The sequence below is a fragment of the Tenrec ecaudatus genome, chromosome 8 (assembly GCF_050624435.1).
Source record: "Tenrec ecaudatus isolate mTenEca1 chromosome 8, mTenEca1.hap1, whole genome shotgun sequence".
NCBI classification, from domain to species: Eukaryota; Metazoa; Chordata; class Mammalia; order Afrosoricida; family Tenrecidae; genus Tenrec; species Tenrec ecaudatus.
Window position 1 is genome coordinate 152,757,616 of NC_134537.1, and position 15,740 is coordinate 152,773,355.

The following is a 15,740-nucleotide window of genomic DNA, read 5'->3' on the forward strand; positions in this document are numbered from 1 at the left end:
CCTGCGGGTGTACAACCAGGGGAAGAGGTCGGGGGAAGGTCCTGTTCCTGACCTTGAGGGAGTTGGCCACCCTGGGGAACCCACCCAGTGATGGCTTCTTCAACTATTACCAGTGGATTCTACAGGGAAGCGGCCAGCCATGACCCACCTGGCTGCTGGGGGCTGGTATCAGCGCTGGCCAGCTTTCACAGATGTCAGTGCTTGTGAGATGGACCGCAGCCCAGGCCTACATGCAAGGAGATCATGGGCTGGCTGCTAGGCCACAGCATTCCCCAGGGGCAAGTGGAGAAGCCACCCACCCGTGTGTACTGGGACAGGTACCTCAGGAAGGCCAGGCTCAGCAGAAGCCAGCCTGCCCAAGGTCCATCTCAGGGCCAGTTCCTACCTTTTACCTGTGGGGAGGAGCCACCCAAGAGCTCCAATGAAGTCCCACCCACCCTTGTTCCCAGCACACAGGGCACCCAGCTCTTGCCCTGCTGATGGCATGCATGTGAGGAGAGATGGATAAGCAGTATATGGAACACCAGGCAGCTCTGAAGTATGTCCTCAACCCCACCACTGAGGGGTCACTTGAGGGCAGCAAGACTCTGAGAAGTGAGACATGGGGCCAGTGCCCTTTGACCAGGGCAACACTGCTCTCCTTTCTTGCTACCTGGGCCCCGAGACAGTACAGGCCAAGTGGAGTGATATCATGGAGTACTTGTTAGCACTTTTTCCCCTACTGTCTCCTGCACCAGCATAAGGTTGCCCATGGGGAACTGAACCCTGGTGCCCCTTCCTTGTCACCAGAGGCATGTGTGGATGTGACAGTAATGCCACCCTTGGATGGGGGGAGGGCAGCTCACAATGACCACCCTGTTTTGTTCATCTTTTTTGCATAATAAAGCTTATGTCTATAGAAGAAGAAGAGGAGGAGGAGGAAGAGAAATTCTTCAAAAGCACAGGGGGAGGGGAGGAGTGAGGAGGATTGTAGATTAGAGTTGGCCGATGAGTCATGAGCGGATAGGTGGGCAGGGGTCAATCCACACATAGTTTGGTAAGTTCACTTAAGGAATGGGAAAACATTAAAGGATTCTTACAATGGAAGATAACCTGATTAGATTCGCATTTTCAGATGTTTACTCTCTAGGTATGAACTAGAAAAGCAGAACAACTGGTTGATTTTCATGTCTATTTTACACTTTCATAAACAATGTCTCCTCATACATTAGTGTACACTGTAACATTATTTACACTGCTACTGTCACTGTTGGGTGGCATCAAGTCTTTCCCAACTCAGACTGACCTAGAAACAATCATCTCATAGGTGGTCTGCCTCTGTCCCACTGATCCAGGGGGCTTCTCCATGGACTGGCCCTCCTCAACACCTACTCAAAGTGCATGATATGAATCCTCACTAGCTTTCCTAAAGAGCATCTGACTATACTTCTTCTAATGCTGGCTTGTTAGTTCATTTGGTAGACCATAATCATTTAATATTTTCTACCCACATTATAATTCAATGTTATAATTCAACATTAAAATCCATCCACTGTTCTTTCTTCTTCGTTATTTGTTGTTCAGCTTCCACGTGCATGAGGCAATTGAAACATCCAAGATTTCCATTAGGAGCCCCTTCGTCCTCAGGGCGGCATATTTGTGTCTTAGTAGCTCCTCCAAGGAGAAGGCTTTTGTAGCGGATTTGCCTCGTGTGCTGTTGTTTGGCTTCTTAACTGCTGCTAACATGGCCCTGGGTTAACCAAAAACCAACCAAACAAAAGGGAGCCGACACAAGTGGCCACCAACACTAGAAAAACTAAATCGAGTATCTATGGATGATGGGCCATTAATAATGGCCCATTAGCCAAGCGTAAAAAGGACAGGTTTTTTCATATGTATAACAGCGCATAAGGGGTTGTGAAGACATGACACTAGGTGAGTGTTTCCCAGGCAGTGTGGGGGCAAATTTCACAAAATTTAGGGGGCGGCTGCAAGATCAGATAGCTACGCTTTATGGTGCATGATGACTAAAGTAGAAAATGGTTCCATTACTGGGGGACACGGAGGAACACTCCTTTTTGAAAAGAGGACAGTAGGTCAGATAAGTTTGCAAACCTAAGTTATGTGCTATAAGGCATGTACAAAAGAAAAAAAGTTAGATGATCTCACTTATAGAAAATATCTAGAATAGACACGTGCATATGCACCGATGTAGAAAAAGATTAGTAGCTTTCCTGGGCTGATGGAGGAGGGAATTGATAGACATTGTTGAAGAAGGACAGAATTTCGGTTGCATGCAATGAATAATGTCTTAGACTTAAATAAAAATGGTGATGTTTAGAAATGGAAAGGCAGTGAAGACTGACTATCGTTAATTGCTTAATACTTAAAGTGAGTTGTACAACACAGGGAATTCAGAACAGATAAATCTCTTGGGACCAATAAGGGAAAGCAGCAATACTAGGAGGTAAAGGAGGGAGGGGAGAGTAGGGGGAACCGATCACAGCAATTGACGTATGGCTCAGAGGCAGACAGCAGAATAGTGGGTGAAAGGACACAGCAGTTGGTGTAAGACGTGGGGGAAAAAAAAGAAGAGTTTATAGATTATCAAGAGGACAGGGGAAGGAGGGTGGGGGAGGGAGGAAAAAACATGAAGAGCTAATATCAAGGGCTCAAGTAGAAAGAAAATGTTTTCTAAAAGATGATGATAACATATGTACAGATATGTTCGACACAGTGGGTATATGTATGGATTGTGATAAGAGCTGTAAGAGCCTCCAATAAAATTTTTTAAATTAAATAATAATAACTTTGGTTGAAGAGGAGTTGAGTTTCAAATCTATTTTCAGATTATAAGTACATATTTCCAGAGCCAGTGAAATGGACTCTGAAAAATAAAGTGGCGTCCTGGCTCTGGCTTTTAACCCGTGCCATCTTCTTGCTAAGGAAGATGACCCCACTTGACTGCTCTCTCTATTCAGGAGCAAATGAGAACTAGGAGTTGGCAAATGCTTCTGGGAAGGGGAAGTGGAGGCTTGGAAGAGATTCATTTTCATTATATATGCTTTGCATTGGTTAACTGGTTTTACACCATGCATGTAGCACACGTTCAAAATGGAATTTTAGTATCAAAAATAAAGATATCTTCAAGAAAATGTGAATCCTATGTTGACTTGGGAGAAGTGTTTGACATGTAGGCTGAGAGAATACAGGTAGGACAGTCTGGTACTTTCTCTGTAGTGTCTGAATTTCAGGAACTAGCTTCCTACTGCAGTAAGGTTCACCAGAGTTGTGTAATACCTAAGGAACTAACATGTGTTTGGACGAAGAATGGTTGTTTGATGTCTCTTCATCCTTGAAGTATGCCTCAGGCACTCTGGTTCAAAGAAAGATGGATACTCTACCTGTTATTTCACCCCGGAGAGACCAACCCTGCTCATATCTGTAAGGGATGGTGCCAACAACCAGCTTATCAGACCCTAACAATATTCTAACACCTATCAGATCCTAACGCACCATTGTCTACAAGTTCATGACAACGCCATAAAGCATCTCAGGTTGGGAGACAGAATGGTGGGAAACGCCGATCTTCTCAAGGTTGTAGGCAGTGGTCAAATGCATTTGGGAAATGACATTTTCTCTCTTTTTTTCCCTGAAATTTAAGTTCTGGTGGTGTAGTGGTTAAGCATTGGGCTATGATTCACACAGTTGTCAGTTCAAAACAACCAGCAACTCCTGAGGAGAAAGACTGTACTTTCTAATTCTTCAAACAATTACAGTATCAGAAAGCTAGGGGTCATGAGGAGTCAGCATTGAGTAGGTGGCAGTGAGTTTGTTTTTGGAGGGAGCATGTCAAAATCTTTGGGATTTTTATTGAACCTATTCCTGACATGGGAATCTCCTCCTCCCCCAACCTCCCCTCTTTTTTTGAGGAAACCTTTTAACTTCTTTCCAGATACATTTTATGAAATATTTTGGCGGTGACTTTTACATAAATTATGTAGAAAAGAGCTGTATTCATAGCTCCAGTTACTTAAAATGCTTCATTTAAATTTTTTTAGAATGCTGCCCCCTGTATGCTCTCTGCTTTTCATATAGTATGTGACTATATTTGTAACATACATAAATACATACACTGTAAAATAATATTCTCGGTCAAACTTCAGTATTCATGAGTACAGTCCTATAACATTGAGAGATTATCGAATACTTCCAAGCAATTTTTCATATTTCATCATCTTCATACACTTAATAGTCCCTCTTACCCACACCCTTGTGCATTCTACATGATTTGCTTGGCCGAGCTGGACATCAGCAAAGAGAATAAGCAGAGATGTGTGGAAAGGTTCCGGGTGTTGCGAAGGTCCCCACGTTGTGAAGAAGTCTGCCACAAGGGACCCATAAAGGGAGAAGCCCGGATAGCTCCTTCTTCTAGGGGAGCCCGGCCTCCAGATGAATGAAGATAGCCGGGGGTTGAAATACAGCAATAGATTACTGATATGAACCTCCACTGCCATCCAGTTGATTGGAACTTCTAGAAAAATCGTTACAGGAGTTGACAGCTCATCCCCGTCAGCGTGGCTGGTAGTTTCGACTCGCTGATCTCACTCAGTAGTGTCCCCGGAGATATAACTGATATGACGGTCAAATGTCCCTGTAAAGCAGAGGTCCAAATGGCACTCGAGGTCTTTTTTGAGCTCTGCCTTCTGCCTCGCATGTAGGGAGAGAACGTTGGGTCAAATAACATCGAATGGGAATTGCTTCCAGTTCTGGTGTTGTGTTTTATGCAAAAGTACTGCATTCCGTGTAAATATACTATTATTTTGCCATCCACTTGACCTCAAGCTGCAGAATCTGAGCTTGCAACTAGCTGTACCTCGCAGGTGGAAAAAGAGCCACACTTGAGAATTTACCAATCTGGTTCTTGGTCCCACAGGCTAACTTAGCCCAGATGTTAGATGAAGTATCTGAGGTTGGAGTGCGGGTCTGTGCCGCATTCAAGGTAGGGTGAGCCCCTGCAGGCTCCAGGCTCTTTGCCTCCCCCTTTTCCAGGCTCAATGGGTCTGTCGGAGGCAGCAGTGTGACCCTGTGCTTTCAGAGTGGCAATGTTTGTGTTTACAGCTCACAGGACAGAGGAGCAAGAGAAACCACCTCAATTCCCAGCCAAGCTTCTCGCTGTCCAGGAGGAAAGGAGTGTGTGATCCCAGTCTTGTTTATTTGCGGTTCTTTGAAGTGATGTCCAGAGACCGACATCTCATGCTTGTTTGAAAGTGTATATGTGACCAGGGAAGCTGTTAAACAGCAGTTTGCCGTGACTCTAGTCATTTACTATTTAGTTATATGTCAGCATGCAGCTCATTGAGTCATCAGTCTTGTCTGCACCCTGAGTAAAGCACAATTGGAGGGTGTCAGAAGAAAACGTGCATCTCCCCTTATAACTATTTACCAGGGCGTCAGATTTTACTGTGCAGATTTCAATTGGGACTGGGGTTTTTTGTTTGTTTGCTTTAAAAGACTTTTGGGGTGATTAGTGATTTGACTTTACATTTTTTAAAAAGAGAGGATGAAAAGAGGGAAATAATACATTCTTGAAGGAGTAAAAAAAATTACAAGTTATCCCAAAATAAACTCGACAGAATTCCTTGACAGTGCTGCAAACTGCTTTAAGAAGTGCCGATTCTCAAAAGTAGGAGAAAAGAGGTAATTCTAGATCCCGGATTTTTACTGCAAAGGTTTAAACAAATGCAGAAACGTTACGTTTAACTATTGGAGAAGGGGGTGGTCAAATGAGAAACACATTTTTACTGTCTTATTGTTTTGCATTGTGTATCACCAGGCAACATAAAATAATTAAAATAATAATAAAATGTTCTCGTGCATATGGGACAAGAAAACCCAAGTCGAATGAAAAGAAACCAGAAAACAGGCTGGCAATAACATCAGAGAAATGCTGCCTGTGTCACTTTCCTAAGAAAACTCCCATGGTAATCTTTGCTCAACCTCCCCTTGCTTGTGACGGAGAGTGGGAGCAATGGAAACCAAACTCACTGCTGGCCCTGGGCGAGCAGGGGTTTTCTGGGATCTCCGGGTGCAGGATGGGCTGGCGCTCCCTGTGCAGCCGGAAACTCCAGGTCACTTCTAAGGTCCACCTTTGTCTTCTGCACTTACCAGAAACGGGAAGCTATGGGGGAAGCTCTGTGGAGGGCCCTGCTCCCCCTTTTGGTCTGGTAGAAACCTGCATCCCACTCAGGACTCCGAGCTGCTCCTGCCGCTGCCTTTGCCTTGCTCCCAAGAAAATGCCCCCTTAAGACAGCGCTGAAGAACCTCCTGGAGGAATTTGGCTAGGTGTGGTCAACTCCTTGGCCACATTCCCATGCTCATTTTTATAACCATCATGAGCAATCAGTCTTAAGAGATAAAAGTTTATTTGGAAAACTTAGTAAGCATGTTAACCGTGGTTTAAAGCAAATGGCTCCCCCTTCTCTCATTTTGGCCAAAGATTTACACCCTTTCCCAGTCAGCCCCGGTCTTATTGGTGTAACTGCTCTGGAGAGTGGCTTGAGGCGGCTTCTGACTCTAACAAGCCCTCTTTCTGCCTTGGGAGGCAGAGGCCTGGCGGTGAACATCACTTAACAGAGATGCAGCCAAGGGAGAGAGGCTTTTGCTAAGACCATCTTCACTTCAACATCTCAGCTTGAACATCCTCCTTGAAGAGACTTCAGGGGGATGGGTCCTCCCAAGGATCATCCACAGACGATGAGTTCAAAGCCATAGCCGTGAAGACTGCTGACTCACGGCCACCCCTCAGGACAGAACACCACAGCCCCCCAGGCTTTCCCACGCCATGGCCAGTGCAGAAGCAGGCTGCCCCCGCTGGCTCCCACAGAGCAGTTTATGGTTCCACATTTCTGTCCCGTCGGTTAGCAGGCAAGCCGTTAGCCGCTGCACAACCAGGCCTCCGTTTGCGGCACTAAGCTCCGTGTCATGTGGGTAAAGCATTAGCATACAATATTTATTGTTAATGACGCCAGAGACAGACCTGTTTCTGTGGTGGCTGCTGCTGAGAGGCAGCATCTGCGTGCCCTTTTGTGTCAATATTTATCCAGACAAAACCTTCCCGCCATTCCAGCGGCTGTGCTCTATGCACCCAGAAATACGAATATCTGGAAGTCCTTTGCATTTATTAAAACATTTTATTAACAAAAGTATTAACCATTGTTCTTTTTTTTACAAATGCTTTTGCCTTTCATAAATCCACTTTCAAGGAGAATAATTAATGCTGTACACAAATTTGCAGTGGAGCTTCGCAGAGCTATCCGGGGCTTTATTTTCAGTGCGCATGTCAAAGGTTAGGTAAGCGGACATCGCAACGAGTCTGAAGTATATTTCAATTTTAATACAGCCGAAACCCTCAGCTCTTTGCAGAAAAAAGTTAACATCAACTTTCTTCTCCACAAACTGTTAAATGGCGCCACCTTGCTGCAAGTTGCATCCGGTGAAAGACCAACTACCCCAAAACACCCAAACCCACGTGGCATTTTAGCATCTGTCTCTTAAACTGTCAATAGTTCTACGTCTACTGCGGAAATCATCTCATGTGGCTCCTTCACCATATAAAGTAGATTGACATCGATAAAGCAGAAAGGACTTAGTATCAATTTATTGCCACTGAATCCATTCTAATATATTTGCATAAATACATATCAAATGTTAGGATAGAAATAATAAGTTTTCCAGCATCGTTGAATGAGGGTTTCCTAGAGAAGATGACAGTAACATGGAAAAGAAAAGGTAATTAAGTGTTGACATGGCATAAATGTAGAAGGGTAATTCTAGGGGAAAAGAGAAAATTTTCCAAGTCTTGGAAGTTTTAAAGGATATATGTAAATAAGAATATTGCAAGAGGTGGAAGTTATACTGAATATATGGAAATAAATAATAGAGAATGGGCACATTTTCTTGGCTGTGTGTGCTAGGCAAGGGCTTGGACTTGAGTCTGTAGGTGATAGGGAGGCAAGTGACGTTTCTAACCAGTTTAATGTAAACTCGTTTATGTTTCAGTGCTGTCTTATGGTACTAAATAAGCAAGCACCCCAAATTCTCTATAGGATGCTCATCAAATACCAAATCTTAGAGTGCAGAGAAGGACTTTAGAGGGCTCCTTGGGACCCTTTTTCGACACAGAATAAAGCACTATACACTCACAGAGAGAATAGAGACATGGCAGGATTCTGCCTGTTGCTATCACAAATCTTTTTTTGTGGTGCATGATTCAATTTTTATAAGAAAGGCATAAAATCAAAATACCAATAAACCTGCTTATTTTGCATAAGAAGGATGAGACAGATTAAAACAAACAACAAAACGAGCTAGTTACCTACAAAGGGAAGATCAGGAACAAGGGAGTAGAGAATCAAGCAATAATCTCTGAGTTTGTAATTCTGTAGAATTTAAATATTTGGAAGCATAGTGATGTTCTATGCATTCAACCCTAAAATCAATACAGACGATGAGGGGAAAAAAAACTAAAACGAACTGAAAACTCAACAGATGAATCCAAAAGCACTTGGTGGCAAGATAGCTACAAATATGCCCGACATAACTGATGTGTGGATTGTAAAAAGCATTGTAAGGGTCCTCATTAAAATGATGTAAAAAAGAAAAGGACACATTAGATACATCACCACAGAATTTCATAGCACCAGGGATAAAATGATAGAGAAAAATTCTTCTTCACAGAAAAAAAATGAAATAAAATTCTTGAAGCATTTTAAAAATCGTTTTATTGGCACTAGTACAACTCTTATCAAAATCCATCCATCCATCCATGTGTCAAGCACATTTGTACATATGTTGCCATCATCCTTTTCAAAGCATTTTCTTTCTACTTGAGCCCTTGGTACCAGCTCCTCATGTTTTCCCTCCCTCCCTCATAGACCCTTGATAATTTATAAATTATTATCATGTCTTGCACTGTCCAATGTCTCCCTTTACCCCCTTGTCAGTTATCCATCCCCCTGGGAGGGGGTTATAAATAGGTCATTGTAATTGGCCCCCATACCCTCCTGGTATGGCTACTCTCAATATTGGTCTGGAGGGGTTTATCTGTCCTGTATGCCTGTGTTTCCAGCTCTTATCTGTACCCATATACATGTTCTGGTCAAGCCATATTTGTAAGGTAGAATTAGGGTCATGATAGTGGGGGAGAGGACGTATTAAAGAACCAGAGGAAAGCTGCATGTTTCATTGGTGCAATACTGCACCCTGACTGGCCTGTCTTCTCCCCGTGACCCTTCTGTAAGAGGATGTCCAATTGCTTACAGATTGACAGTGGGCCTCCATTCCATACTCACCCCCTCATTCACATTATGATTTTTTTTGCTTTGGGTCTTTGATGCCTGATACCAGATCCCATCAACACCTCATGATCACTCAGGCTGGTGTGTTTCTTCCATGCCGGCTTTGTTGCTTCTCAGGTAGATGACCGCTTGTTTATCTTCAAGACCCCAAACTCTTGAAGCATTTAAGGATAATGGGAGATATTTCCATGTTTGTTGGACTCGGAGGCAAGGCCACTATTTTTAAGCTAAAAACTAACTTGAATGGGAGAAAAATTAGAATTTGGTGTCTGTAATTGTTGTCTTTGAACTGATTTATTATGCCCAAATAAAGGCAATGCCATGCCTATTGAAAAAGAAAAGATAACAACTAGATAGAAGCAATATTTCCTCTGCTGACAACTTTTTAAAAAATTAAGCAAATATTGATGATCCAGTGTGATGAAAATGGACTTGGTATTATCTGTAGTCTTTTAGCTCAAATGGCTAATTTGTTTCTTAAATTATTTACCCACATAACTTCACCCACCTAGAGATGTATGTAAATTAAGAGCTTCTCTTTCATGTACCAGTCATTAACCGCCCGATGTCTACAATGAATAAAGAAAAAGTCAAACGGCTGCAAGGCGCTCAGGGAGCAGCAGTACGAATACAGCCCTGCAGTTTAGAAGAAGAGAGAACGTGGGCAAAGCACTTTTCGGAAGCCTTTCTTGTTTTGTTTTCATAGTCCCTTGGGGCTAGTGCTCCTAAAGTTACTGTTGATGTGGGCTTAGTGGTGTCAGTTGTCATGCAGTCCCTGGCGACTTCGTGCGTACGCAGAGCTGCTCCATACCATGTTCAAAGCTGTCGGCTTCAAGAAGCAGATTTCCAGGACTTTCCTCCTACTGTCTCTCTGCGTGGGTTCAACCGAACATGTAAGTCCAGCACTGAAGGATTTGTGAATTGAAGAGTTGTGCTTACGTAACGGGGAACCAAAGTTCTCGCTGTAGAAGAATTAAGGTGGAAATATGGAAAAAGAAGAGCTTTGTAGTTTTGGGTCTTAAATCGGTGACAGTGTCACAAATTCAATTTTTCATACAAAGCCAAAGCAAACAACTTACAGTTATTATGTTGACTTTGACTCACAGCAACCCTGTGAGACTATAAATCTGTTGGGGGCAGAAAGTCTCATCTTTCTCCTGTGGAGTGGCTGGTGAATTTGAACTGTTGACCTTGCTGTTGGGATCCCAATGTGTAAGTTTGCGGAAAAATTCCAGTAGCTTTTCAATCCATTTCCCACAAACTTTTTAAAGATCCCTCATACGTATATGTGAGATTGTATGTATATGCATATATATGTGTGTGTGTCTGTATGTTTATATATATATTTGTGCATTTGTGTATGCACGTGTGTGTTGGTGTGTGTACAGGCATACATATGTGTGTGTTTGTGTATGTGTATGCATATATATTTGTTTTGCCTTCTCTCCCTAGCTCTGTCTGCTGAAGGTACTTAAAAGCATTGACACCACAGTAGCCGTGATTACATCTAGAACTTAGGTCTTCATTTCTAAATACATTTCTTGCCAGAAATCAAAAGAAATCTTTGTAACACATAAGTAATTAAAGTACAAGATGAGCCTGGAATATCTTGTTATGACAGAAAGTGAAGACTTCTCCAAAGGAAAGCTGGAAAACTGTCAAAAAGACACAGACTCAAGACGGAAGGGGTTCCCACTGACATCGAAATAAATGAGGAGGATGATGGTGTCTTACATTCCTAGGGGTGCCATAACAGAATACCACCAAATGTGTGACTTTAAATGACCGCCACTTATTTTCTCACAGCCTGTGGTAGTTACACCATTTCATGTCAACTTGATCCATCAAGGTGGAGAGGTGGAGTGTAGCCTGTCAATCAGGTCACAGCCTGAGGGTGCCTTCCTGTGGTTGTGGCTTTCTCATAAGGAAGATCCTGGGAGCCTCATCCTTTCTCTCTGCAATCACCTTCCTGCTGGCTGACCCTGAAGGCGGCCAGATCTCTAGAGATGGGTCCACTGCCATTGGATCCACAAGACCTGGCACCCACTAGCCCGTGATATTCCTGTATTCTGCATCATTGCTTGTGATGGTGCGAGTCCAAAGACGGACCTATGGACTTGCATCAGACTCATGGACTTGATCTGGACTGGGATGAAATGTTTGCTTGATATGCAATTACTTCTGATATAGAGCTCTTTCTTATACATATATCACTGTCACTGGATTTGTTTCTCTAGCCAAACCAGCCCAAGTCCGAATTCAAGACCTTGGCTTTGTTCATTCCTCATGAGGGTTTAAGAGGGGAACTATTTCAGGTCTCTTTCATAGTTTCTGGTAGCTATTAACAATACTTCATTTATTTGATGATTTTAGGTGTGTTTTCCTTCATCATCATATGACATCTTCACCATCTATAAAAATTGATTGAAATAGCTATTCTTTCTCTTTATAAAACACTACTCAGTAGCGATCTTACTACATATGATCTACCTACAACATGATGATCTACTACTACAACACGACTGTGTAATTGAGCTGATCCACCAATTGTTTGTCATTTTGTTACACTGTGGTGGTTTGTGTGTTACTATGATGCTGGAAGCTCTGCCAATGGTATTTTAAATACCCGAAAGGTCTCCCTAAGTCAGCGGTTCTCAACCTGTGTGTCGTGACCCCTTTGGGGGTCAAACGACCCTTTCATGGGGTTTTCCCAATTCATCACAGTAGCAAAATGACAGTGATGAAGTAGCAAGGAAAATAATGTTAGGGCTGGGGGTCCCCACCCCATGAGGAGCTGTATGAAAGAGCTCCGGCATTAGGAAGGTGCCCTAAGTGAACAGGTTTCAGCAGAGCTTCCAAACGAAGAACAGACTGTGAAGAAGAAATGGGCTAGCCATTTTGGAGGAATTATCTACTGAAAGCATCCTGAGCGAAAGCGTCCTGAGTAGCTCCGGCACGCTTGCAAGGCCAACAAGCACCAAAGGAGAACATATTTTTCCAAACAATGCTGTAGTCACAGACAGAAGGTGTGAGGATTTCAACCTCTCTTTGAAGCATTTCCACCAGGAGTGAATAATCTGCCTGTAGTCGCAAGTACAGTGAGTGGAGGAAAGGAGGAACATTCTATAAAATACACCATAGTCTGAACAATGCCAAATGGCAGAAAAGACTTAGCAAGTCCGAGGAACTGTAACAGATTAAAGAAAACTAAAGAGACGTGGCAATTAAATAGGTAAGCCTATATTTACTCTTATTGTTGAGGGAAATATGAGGGGGCTTCAGAAGCTCCTGGAAGAATGAAATAGAAAGATATTGGTATTTTTCAATACACTTGTTTGAAGACAATTCATCCACTACTAATGGCATTACTGCGGTAACTGCTAGGATTGGAATATTGAAAATTCAATAAAAAGCTTTTTTTTAAAAATCCATGCAACCTATGATTATCGATGATAAATGCAGTTACTTAAAAGATTACCCCTTTGTTTACAAAATATATAGCAAAGTCTTAGGAAGCAAAGGAGATGCAGCCTACTTTCCAATGGCCCATAAAAATAAAATCTCTCTCTTTCTCTGTTTCCCTTTCTCAGACAGAAAGAAGCAGAAATGGAAAGACTGTGATAAAAAAAGTCTAAAATATTATTAAATATTCATCAATCATATGCATATGGGGTATCAGTACATTGTTTTGTATTTTCTATTGACTTGAAGTTATTTCAAAATAAAATGAAAAACATATTTGCAAGATATGTAATCAAGTTTCATCTAACGACATGCCCAACATGCCTGTTATTTACCTTCATTAACCAGATAGCAACAGTTCACACTGGTCTTAGCAGCACTGAACGTGTGTACTGAACACGACTTCATGGGAAATCGGAAGGGCTCATAAAGCCTACCAGCTTCAACTTTACACAGATAACGTAGGCTAGAGAGCTGGCCTTGAAAACTTGTATACAGACCCATCCAAGCATTAGCAGTCCCAAGAGCCTTTCCAGACATCATGAAGGACAGGGCTCCCTCCAGTAAGGGCTCTGAAAAGACCCTAGGTCTGACCATTCATAGATAGTTCTTCTTCTGTGAGAATTATGGTCTGAAGAGTTTCTTCGCTTCCTAGACTGCATCAGATTCTAGCTTGATATATACACCCTTAGATAGTCGGAACAAAAAATAAAAAAGGCTCTGAAACTGTACAAGTTCTATTAACAGATTATTAACAATCCCTTGACTTGACTTAAAGAGATGAGATGATGTTCCAAATATAGTTTTCTGGGTTGAGTTCAGGCCTATAGAGTGTTATGAATGAGAATGTTACTAATATTATCTACCTTGAATTATGGTTTTATTTATCACCAAATGCCTCCTTTCCATGTAGTACTTTGTTATTTGAAAGCATTCACTTGCAGGCATACTATCTTTGTAGTAATATGCAGTCGATAATAGGATGCTAGTTCATTGAGAGGATTTCCATTCAGAGACCCCATGTCCTTCAGGGTTAAACCGTTCTATGAAGTTTTCATGGTTGTGATTTTTCAGAAGATCATCAGGTTTTTCTTGGCAAAAACCTCTGGGTTGGTTTGAACTACCAGCCTCTTGTTGATTCATCCAGTGTCTAACCTAATAATGGCTATTTGTGAAGCACTTACATGGATTGTCTCATTGAATCATGGTTTGCCCATGTTTACAGGCCCACCGTCGGTGTATGAGAGTTTCAATCTCTTCACACTCTTCCAGAACCTGTTGTCTTCTATTTTTGGAATTGGGTTGTTATTGTTGGTGTCAGATGATATCTCATCGCTGCTTTGATGTGCATCTCCCAGCTGGCAATCACCATGCGCTAGTGCTTTATCACTATCTGGATGGCCTTTTGGCTGAACTGACATTTCATGTCTTTTGCCAACCTGTTAGGTGTGTTATTTATTTATTTCTAAGGGATAGCATGCAGTATTCTATAGACTTTGGAGATTAAGCCCTTCTCCGTAGTGTTATTGCCAGATGATTTTTATCAATTCCTGGGCTCTCTTTTTACTCTTTTGATGAAGTTCTTTGATGCACATAAGTGTTTACTTAAAGTCCCAGACATCTATTTTGTCTTCTGTGTGTGTTTCCTTCAGATTTGATAGTATGTGTATGTAATTCAATAGACCCCTTAAGTTTGTTCTTATTTTCTGATTGATGATCTCAATAGATCGTGGATTTGCTTTTAGATCTTTGATCCATCTTGAGCTCATTTTTATTCGTGGAGTGTGGTATGGGTCCTGTTTCAGCCTTCTGCAGCTATAGATCCAGTTTCATCATTGTTGAAGAGACTGTCTCCCATTTAATATTTTAGATTAAAGTTCTGAAAATCAGTTCCCTATAAGTGAATGAATGCATTTATTTCTGTTCGTTTGTTTCTATTCTGTTCCATCGGTCTATATACCTATCACTGTTTTGACCATGGTGGCTGTGGACTAGGTGTCAAAGTCAGGTAGTATGAGGGCTCCCACGTGTGTTCTTCCTCTTAAGGATTCCTGTGCTCATCCTGGGAATCTTCCCTCCCCATATGAAATTAGAAATTAGTTTCCCTAATTCTTTACAAAATCAAGTTGGGATTTGGATCAGAACAGTATTTATAGATTGCTTTGGGTACTATTGAAATTTTTGAAATATTAAGCCATCCTATCCATGAACATGAAATAGTCTCGATTTGTGCGGCTTTTCTTTAGTTTCTTCTAACATTATTTTGTAGCTTTTTTTGTACATATCTTTTGCTTCTCTGGTCAGATTTATTTCTAAATATTTAATCATTTGTGCTGTTATTTAAATGATCTTCTTGGTGTGTATTTTTTAAAGCTCTTTTCATTAACATACAGGATTCTGGTTGATTTCTGTTTGTTGATCTAATTATATCCTGCCCAATTGCCAAATATTTTGATTGATTCCAACAATCTTTTTGTGAAATCTTTGGAGTTTCATATATATATATATATATATATATATATATATATATATATATATATATATATATATATATATATATATATATATATAAAACAACATCATCTTCAAATAGTGAGTTTCATTTCTTCTTTGCCCAGTTGGATTCCTTAGATTTCTTTTGTTATCTAACAGTTCTAGCTAAGATTTCCAGCACAATGTGGAATAAATATGATGATAGGGGATATACTTGCCTGATTCTCATTCCCAGAGGAAATGCTTTATGTTATTTCCCCCATTGAGTGAAATGTTTGCCATTGATTTTTTGTATATGCCTTTTATTATGTTGCTCTTTATTTTGTTCTGTTTCTATTTTGTTGAGTGTCTCTATCAGGAATAGGTGTTGCATATTTCCAAATGTCTATTCTGCATCTATTGATATGATCATATGGTTCTTTTTTGGTTTGATTATGTGGTGGGTGA